We start from the raw sequence: 9,621 nt of genomic DNA, 5'->3' as shown, positions 1-9,621 counted from the left end.
CCCGCCTGACCTGGGCATTGCTGCTGCCGCCCTCTGGCAGCCGTGCCCTGGGGAGGCAGCGTGCGGCAAGGGCCCGGGCTAAGCCCTGCCGGGCCAGCAGCCCGTGTGGCCACAGCGCCGGCCCAGGCCGCCGGCAGGGAGCTGTGCCGCTGGCGCCCTGACAGGCTCTGTGTTCACAGGCATGGCTGGGCGGCACCTGCGGGGGCAGCAGCAAGAGCTGCAGCTGATCTGCACTGGTGAGTGAGGCCAGCGGGCTGACAGCGGGGGCTGCCAGGGACAGCTGCAAGCCCTGCCCCGGCTGCGGAGGGCTCTGCTCCCGGGGGCAGAGCACCCTGAGATTTCAGGGCCTCGTGGCCCATTCTTGGCCAGCAGCTCCAGGCTGATCCCCTTGCTCCTGCTCCATGGCAAGAGCCGGCTGGGAAGGCTCTGGCAGCAGGCTCTCCTTGGCTCCCCACAGATCTGGGATCTGACCTTGGCTCTGTTATGTTTGCCCAATTATCCCATCATAAAAAACCAAACAATATTTGAGATAGCAGCAATCTTAATTGAATAGTTTAGAAAATATATCCTGACAGTATTATTTGATATAAAATAAGGGATAATTTGGTTCCAATAATAGCGCGTAAGCAAAGGATAACTGCGGGTCATGGAGTGCAGGACCCTTGCCACCTCATGTACGAGCTTTCCAAGTGAAGATTCCCCCCTTTTATGCCATGTGTCAATGTCATCTCCTCCCATTTTCGATTCATCACACTTCTAACTCCGCCCTCATCACCACCTTTACCGTGCATGCTCCACCGCTCGTTTTGGTTGTCGCACAAGCCTTTGGGGGTCATTTTTTGATGAAGGCCTCTCTTCTTCCTCCACAATGTCCTTTAATTCACCTTTGGGTTACACATGTGCACCAAGCCAGTACAATGTAATCCAAAACTAACATTTAAGCATCAAAGCAATAAATCTCTTACAGCTGGCGTTTTCCTGGGACCCAACCAGATTTTCCCTTCTTTCCGTTAATTTTTAGTAACTGTTATCTCCTGCATTTTCCTCCTGTCCTTGAACATCTGCAGGGAGGGGGGGGTGGAACCCCTCCTCTCCCTTTTTTCTTGGCATTACAACTTTTAACTGTTTTATTATTCTTTCCAAATATTAATTACTGCATCCATATTGATTACTGTTTCAATTTTGTCAGCACAAATCATACCTATTTACCACAGCTCTGTTCCTCTCTCTTGCAGCCCTTGAAAGCCTGAAGGAGGACATGAGCAGTGCTGTGTCAGAGCTGGCATTTCAAACACTGCATGTCCTCCGAGCAACAGCCAGTGGGCGATATTCCATCTTCCAGAGGCTGCACGATCACCTGCGCAGGGCATGGATCACTCGGCCTCGTCTGTCACGGCTCGGCTGGCTGCACTGCTGGAGCTCTGAGGAGAGCTGATCCGGGAGGCTCTCTTTGCTGGGGCAACCTGAGCCAGTGGGGATTTTTAGTTTTCTTTAAGATTTTTCTTTTCTTCTCTTCCATTTTCTTTTCTTCCATTCTATTTTTTTCCTATGTAAATATAGACTGTGTTATAATACAAAGAATCTCAGGAGACTTTTTTTCTGCCCAGGGTCTGTAGGGCAGAGGGGAAGAGGGGGAAAAGGGTGCTTGTGCTCAGCTAGCTGCCCAGGCATGCGGTGGGCAAGGGGAAATGGCCAGAAGCCCCTTGGCCTTTGGTGGTTCTGCTGAAGCCTTTGTGCTGCCCACACAGTGGCTGGGCAGGGGCCGGAGCTGCGGGGATCCCTGCCAGAGCGGTGCCTGGAGATGGCCACAAGCCCTGTGCCAGGCAGGAAGCGCCATCCGTCTCCTCCCGCCCGTGTGCTGCTGCCTGCCTTGCTGAGGGCTCCCGGGTGCCTCTGGATGGGGCTGCTCTGGAGCTGCTGTGAGGCTGTGGTGCTGCTGCTGGGCAGCTTGGCCGGGCTGGGGCAGGGCCTGAGGGGCTGGGGCGCTGGCAAGCCCTGAGCAATGGGCTGTGAGAGGCCACAAGCAGCCCCCTGGCAGCTGCCTTGTTCCTGACAGCCGGCTGCTCTGGCGCTTCCTCAGTGGGCGGTTGGAGGGACCCCCTGGAATCAGGCGTGGAACCCTGGTCCCGGCCTTTCAGGGCTGTGAGGCCAGAAGTTGTCGGGCTGGGCGTGTGTCCTACATGTGCTCCAGACTGGAGCCCCCGGCCCGTCAGCCTTAGGCATTGAGCTCCACTGTCTGCTCTCCGAGTCTTGTTCCTGTTGTTGTGGGGGAGGCCGAGTTCTGTGGCTTTAGGCCCCATTGAGCCAGAAGAGCAGCAGCTTTGAGCCAAGAGGGGCCACAGAAAGGCCCTCTGGACAAAGGGCATTGCTGGCATTCCCAAGGCAGGGACACATGAGAGCAGCAGGCACTTTCGGGTGCCAAACTGGGTTTGCCTCCCTGTTTGCAGGGCTGGCTCTTTGCTTTGCTGTCCTTGGCCTTTTGCTGTCGTGCTCCTTTGGCTGCCTGCAGCAAGGGGCAGCCCTGTAAGGAGGGTGAAAGGCCCTGTCTCCAACATCTCAAGGGGGAAATGGAGCTCTCCCGGCCCTCAGCCCACGCTGTAAGCAGAGCTGAGCCTTCTCCCCAGCCCTGGCTTTCTGCTTGCTGCTGGCCCCTGGCCGCCATGACCCACTGCACTCGCTCTGAGTCGCCCACAGGATGGCTGGTGCCTCTTGGTTTGCTGATGGGACATGAGGGTCACTGAGAGAAAAGTGGGTGTCGCAATGCTGAGGGCACATGGGGTCACTGAGTAGACTTGAGGCTTCCCCAGCAGGTTGCAGGTGCCTTTCTGTCACTGAAGGGAAGGCAGATGCCCCGTGGGTCGCTGAGGTGTCATGACAGTCTCTGAACGGGATGCAGATGCCCTGCATGCCACTGAGGCCAGCGAGAGTCCCTGAGGGGAGGCGGGTGTCTGTCGTGTCTCCCAGGGTGAGGCGGTGTCACTGAGGGAAAGTGAGGGGGACACGGGCACGCCGCGTGTGGCTGAGCGCACATGCCTCTGGCTGAAGGGACGCCAGGGCCGCTGAGGGGCCGTGGGCTCGCCCTGAGGGACACGGCAGGGCCGGGCCGGTCCCCGCTGCGCCGCCGCCGCCCGCTCCCCGCCGCAGGGAGCGTTTCCCGCCTAGGCGCGGGCGGCCCCGCCCCGCCGCTCCCCTCAGCCGCGGGCGGCAACTCGAACCCGCTGGGGCCGCCCCGCGGGGCCGGGCGCCGGGCGGCCTTGCAGAAGCCCTGGGGGAGCTGCCCTGGGGCTGCCCTGCGCTCATACACACCGAGGAGCATGGGCCAGGCTTGCCTCAGCACCAGGGAGTGTTTCACTTGGCCAGGGGTAAAGCTGCAGTTGCTTCCAGGGAGAGAACTTCATAGCACAGGAATGCTGGAGTTACCTGGTGTCACCTGTAGGGCACGGAATGAACATTTGGGCTTTCCAGTTGAGGTAATCACTGGACTGTGAGAATAATGAAATCAGAGGTGAACTGTCGAGTACATGTAGTAGATATTTGAGCAGGAAAATTTGAGGGGATCTCTAGGGAAAAAAATTACTTTTGAGGAAAAGTCTGAGTAATTTCTAGAGGGCACATGGAGATCATTTTGTGACAAAACCTGAGGTAAAGGTTAGGGCAAAGACAGAACATTTGGGGGGTAAAATCTCAGGTTCTCTGGCTTCCCACTGCCTCATCCCATGCCCCAGCAGGGGAGCTTTGCCCTCCCTGTGCCCAGCCAGCCCAGCCTGGGCACCTCAGGGGTGCCCCCACCCTCCTGCTGAGGCCCGGCCTGGAGGGCTCTGCCGCAGGCCTGGGAGACGCTCTGGGGAAGCACCAGAGCAGCCGGGTGCCAGGGACAAGGCGGCTGCCTGGGGGCTGCTTGTGCCCTCTGACACCCAGTTCCTCAGGGCTTCCCAGCACCCTGCCTCCTTAGGGGCCTCCTGGTGTTCTGCCAATTGACTGAGGTGATTTAAAGGACACATCACTGGAAATAATGGTCTTCTTTTACTGTGAATATGAAGGAACCACAATGTAAGATAATACACAATAAAAAATGTGTGCTTGGTTTTAGTAACAAGCAAAAACAAGCAAGGTAGTTCCCCTAAATCAGTACTGTAAGAAAGAAAGGAGAGCGATTTAGAAAGATGCATCACCAATTGCCTAAATTGTTTCTCATCTTGCAGATCTGCACTTGCTGGGGAGCCGCATTTTTCACCAAGGACCTGGGGAACCATTCCCAGCAATTGGGAAAATTCTAGGTCATCCATCCACCCATAGATGAGGTCTCCAAATTTGCCCCGAAAGTGGCTCCAGCTTTTATAGTCCAAAAAGAGCAAGTCAAAGGGACTCAATTATATTTTTACCCAGCAATGTCCAGGGCCAGCTGAACAGCTTTGAGTTCAGCAAGTTGACTTGATCCACCTTCTCCTTCGGTAGCTTGAGCAGCCTGTCATGTGGGGCTCCATACAGCTGCTTTCCACTTCCAGTTCATCCCTACGATGCGACAGGAGCCATCAGTGAAAAGAGCGTAGAGTGTTTCCTCTGCTGGTAATTGGTTTTATGGTGGAGCTTCTTCAGTCCCTTGTCGCTTGTTCCTGCTCCTCTTTGTCAGTGAGACTACAGTTTCACCTTCTGGCCAGTTTGTAATTATTTCCAGAATCCCAGGGCCATTCAGGTTTCCAGTACGGGCGCGCTGTGTGATAACAGCAATCCACTTGCTCCATGTAGCACTGGTGGCATGGTGCGTAGAGGGAACATTTGCTTTGAACATCCACCCCAGTACCGGTAGTCGGGCTGCCAGGAGGAGTTGTGCTTCAGTGCCTATTACCTCTGAGGCAGCCTGGACTCCTTCATGGGCAGCCAAGATTTCCTCCTCTCTGGGAGTGGAGTTGGCTTTGGACCCTCTGAAACTTCAGCTCCAGAATCCGAGTGGTTGGCCCCGAGTCTCCCCAGGCACCTTCTGCCAAAGGCTCCAGGACAAGCCATTGTACCCAGCTGCAGAGTAGAGCACGTTCTTCACCTCTGCTCTTGTCCTGACTGGGCCAAGGGCCACTGCATGAGCGATCTCCTGCTTGATCTGGGCAAAGTCTTGTTGCTGTTCAGGGCACCACTGGACATCGTCCTTTTCTGCCGATGACCAGGTAGAGAGGGCTCACATTCTGGCTGTACTTGGGAATGGGGATTGTCCAAAATCCTGTAGTGCCTAGGAAACCTTGTGTTTCCTTCTTGCTGGTTGGTGGAGACATCACGGTGATTGTGTTGATGACCTCAGTGGGAATCTGACACTGTCCATCTTGCCCCTTTACTTCCAGGCACTGGATCTCTCGGGCAGGTCTCTTGACTTTGTTCTTCTTGATGGCGAAATCAGCTTCCAGGGGAATCTAGATGATCCTCTCTCCTTTCTCAAATACTTCCATAGCTGTGTTCCCTCACACTATGATGTCATCCATGTACTGCAGATATTCTGGAGCCTCACCCTTTTCCAGTGCAGCCTGGATCAGTCCATGGCAGATGGTGGGCTTGTGCTTCCACCCCTGGGGCAGTCGGTTCCAGGTGTACTGCACGCCCCTCCAGGTGAAAGCAAACTGAGGCCTGCATTCTGCTGCCAGAGGAATGGAGAGAAACGCGTTAGCAATGCCAACAGTGGCGTACCACTTTGCTGCCTTGGACTCCAGCTCGTACTGGAGTTCCAGCATGTCCGGCCCAGCCGCGCTCAGCGGTGGAGTCGCTTCATTCAAGGCACGATAGTCCACAGTCAATCTCCATTATCTGTCAGAATTGTGCACAGGCCAGATGGGGCTGTTGAAGGGTGAGTGGGTTTTGTTGTCTAGCCCTTGGCTCTCCAGCTCATGGATCATTTTGTGCATGGGGATCACGGCATCCCGATTTGTTCGATACTGCCTGTGTTGCACCGTCGAGGTGGCAGTCGGCACTCGCTGCTCTGCCACCTTCAGGAGTCCTGCTGCAGATGGGTTTTCTGATAGTCCAGGCAAGGTGTTCAATTGCTTCATGTTCTCTGTCTCTACAGCAGCTATTCCAAAAGCCCACCTGATTCCCTTTAGGTCTTTCTAAAAGCCCCACCAGAGGAAGTCTATGCCCAGAATACACGGGGCCTCTGGGCCAGTCACAATAGGAATTTCTGCCACTCCTTCCCAGTCAGGCTCACCTTGGCTTCCAACAGGATCACCTGCTGCAATCCCCCCATCACCCTGGCAATGGAAATGGGTTCTGCATCCACATGTCCTGAAGGGATTAGAGTACACTGTGCACCAGTATGGACAAAAGCCTTGTATATCTATGGCTCTGGTGTGGCAGTGATCCAAACAGCCCAAAAGACACAATTTTCCCTGGCCTCTACCTGGCTAGAGGCAGGGTCTCTCTAGTCCTGGCTACCGTGCCCTCCCTGGGCGTATATTCTGGATATTCCTTCAAGGGGATCTGGCATATCATGCTCCTTTCTGCTATACCTGGCAGCTCGGTCACGGGGAGCTGGGGCTGCATTCATTTGGGTGTAAATCCCTCTCTTAGTAGTTTCCTCCTTTAGCTCGCATACCCATGCTGCTAGGACAGAGATGAGTTTTCCATTCCACCCTCTCGTGTCTTGCCCATGTTCATACAGGAAGAACCACAGGCCCACTCGTGGGGTGTACTCCCTCTCCCTAGCTGGGGGATGTTGGGCTCTGACACTGGGGCCTCTGGTTTGCACTGGTGCCACATGGGAACTGTCCTTGCTCATCTCCTTCCTCATCTTCTCTCTGAATTTTTCCTGTTCATCCTTGAGACTCGAGCACAGCAGAGACATGAGTGTGTGTCAGGCCATGGACGATGGTCTCATCATTCCTGAGTTTGCTTGCTCCAGAACTCACTGTCTCTTGGTTATCCACAAAATGCATTGTTCCCATGAAGCTGGAGTATTCAGATGGCCCCTGCTGTGCATGGCTCCACCACATTTGCACTGTGCACCTGACCTTGTCAGGGTCATTATTTTGTCCATCCCTTGCAAAAAGTATCTCCAATACTGCCATTTGTCTCAGGGGTCAGAAGTTTTCCTTTATTTTTTCTTGGGCAGCACCAAGCCCTGTGCCCCCTCCAGAGCCCAGCCCCAGTGGCTGCTGGCTGCCTCAGAGGGCTGCGTGGCCAGGGGAGTCCAGTGCTGGCCACAGGGAGAGCCCAGCCCAGGGGCTGAGCCTGCACCAAGTGCACCCTCCTGGCTCTCTCCAGTTGGCAGAGGACAGGAGCAGAGCAGCCGAGCACCTGCACTGGGCCCTGCTGTGCCAGGACAGCCCACAGGAGCCCCTGTGAGAGGCGGCCATGAGGCTCATGGGGAGCTCCGGGCAGTTTTCCTGAGATTACAGACCATAGCCACACACAGCTGAGCTTGTGTACATTGAAATGCTAAAGAAATGTCACCCTGTGGTTTTCCCATAAAGACACCAACTGCTTGAAAATCCTGCTGTGTATTGTTGGCCAGGGTGCTTAATAGGTTAGCTGCCAGGCTTTGGGTATGGGCAAGTGATAGCAGGGTTGATCTGAGAGGAGTTTGTGTCTGTCCAATATAAGAGCTCACAGTGCTTACTTTCTTGAGTAAGACTTCTTGATCAATAGAATTTAATACTCCCACTTCAGACCCAAACCATCCCCTTAAGTCTATTTTATACCTATCATTTGGTGTCTGGGAATGGATCCACAGCTCCCATTCTTTTAGGCTTTGCTGTATGAGTGGGCAGTATTGCTGTTTAATTTTGGAAACATTAGCTTGTATCTTTACCTCCAGCTTTTTCAGAGAGTACTGTGGATTTAGAGGCAACAATTGTTCATTTGTTTGTCTTACCCCAGAGTGAAAGACTATATTATTTCACTTATGGGTCCCTGTCATGGTTTGACACTGGCACAATGCCAGTGCCCCCATGAAGATACCTTCTTCCTGGTAGCTGCTGTGAGATGTGACCAGGAATAAGCAAAGCAGGCTCCTACTTAGGGAAGAAAGAAAACAAAACTTTATTAACTACACTACAGCTACAAATAAAAAGGAACACATGCACAGGGAAAATGAAAACCTTACAAATACATTTCCTCCTCCCCCCACCAAATTCCCAACACAATACATGTATTCCTCAAATCACCAACTCTTAGTCCAGCACCACTCTTCAAACAATCAATCCTCAGTTCATCAAGAGGAGAGGAGTCCTTCTTGTACCATGGGCTTCCCTGGAACACAGCCGAAGCCTCGTGTGTTTCCGTGTCACTCGTGGCACCACCCGGAGTCCATCTGCTGTCGTGACCTCTTCCTTTCATGTCCAGTGCTCTCACCACTGAACACGGACCAGAGCTGCTTCTAGGGTTGTCTTTTTAAGGATGCTCTGTCCCGATCCAAAAAGGGCACAGTCTCTCCTTTGGGACACCTGTCCCCACAATCTCTCCTTTGGGACACCTGTCCCACCCATATTTTTCCACCCCCTGGGGCCGAGGGGCACCAACACTGAACCCTCTTGATTCTGAGGCATTGCCTCCCCCTAGAATGCAGTCTCTGCATCACAAGGAACATGGTTCTGTTCATGGCTGTACAAAAAGAGTCCAGCAAAAGCCACTCCATCATCTCTTCCCACGAGGATTCTTCTCTATTCTTCCACTATTTCTCACTCGCCCAGACCTCTCTCACACTTGTACATTCCTTCCTCATCTTCCACTCTGTCTTCTAGGAGAGGTCAATGATCTGTAAAGTTCTCATTCTCCGAGAAGGGGTTAAAAGCTCCTACAAGCGGCCGGTGCACCCCCCCTTCTTCTCCGTCCCAGCCGTGCTGCCGGCACAGGCCCATGTTTATCCAGTTTCAAGGTTACAGTCTCTGGCAGCGGCTCTCTCTCTCTCTCTCTCTCTGTGTCTCTCAGGGGTGGCTGCCCGATGGCTCCTGGTGTCTCCCTCTCTCTCTCTCTCTTCCACCCTTCCACCCCCGGGCTCAGGCCTACCTCTCCCGGCCACATGGCTTTTCCCCTCCCCCAGCCCAGCCAGCAGCTGGGCCGGGGGAGAGAACCGAACTCTTTCCCGCCGGAAACCCAAAAGGACCCTCCCAGGGGAAAGCTCTGCTTTTAACCCAGTGTTCTCAGAGGCGTGTCCAATGTCCCAATGGCCAGGTTAAATGCCAATATTAAAGCCTGAATATGCATTGGCCCAAAACACAGCATCCCAAAAAACACATTTCCTGTCAAACCACCACAAGAAGCCAGCATTATATTCCAAAAAGAAGCCTTATTATTTCATAGATACCTGGAATCATCCCAATTTTGTCCATTTCAAGGCCAATTCTTTAATTATCCTGAGGCCTATTGCCTTTTGGGATGTTACTTATCTCAAACTACATCCTACATCCTGTTTTCTCATGAACATCTGAAAACATCTGTTTTGTGTCACTAATTCCATATTCTTTTCCTCTCTTACTTTTGAACAAATATTTTCTAAAATATTTAAAATATAGTTACAATTGTTAGCACGAATCAGATTCATCTATCACACTGTTGAGCAAGAAATTGGCAGCAAGAGGCATGTAAGACACTGGTTAAGGATTGCCCAGACAAAGCAGGGGAGAGTTTTCTCCAAGCAATGCCTGT

The sequence above is a fragment of the Agelaius phoeniceus genome, chromosome 7 (assembly GCF_051311805.1).
Source record: "Agelaius phoeniceus isolate bAgePho1 chromosome 7, bAgePho1.hap1, whole genome shotgun sequence".
NCBI lineage: Eukaryota > Metazoa > Chordata > Aves > Passeriformes > Icteridae > Agelaius > Agelaius phoeniceus.
This window is presented reverse-complemented; position numbering follows the sequence as displayed.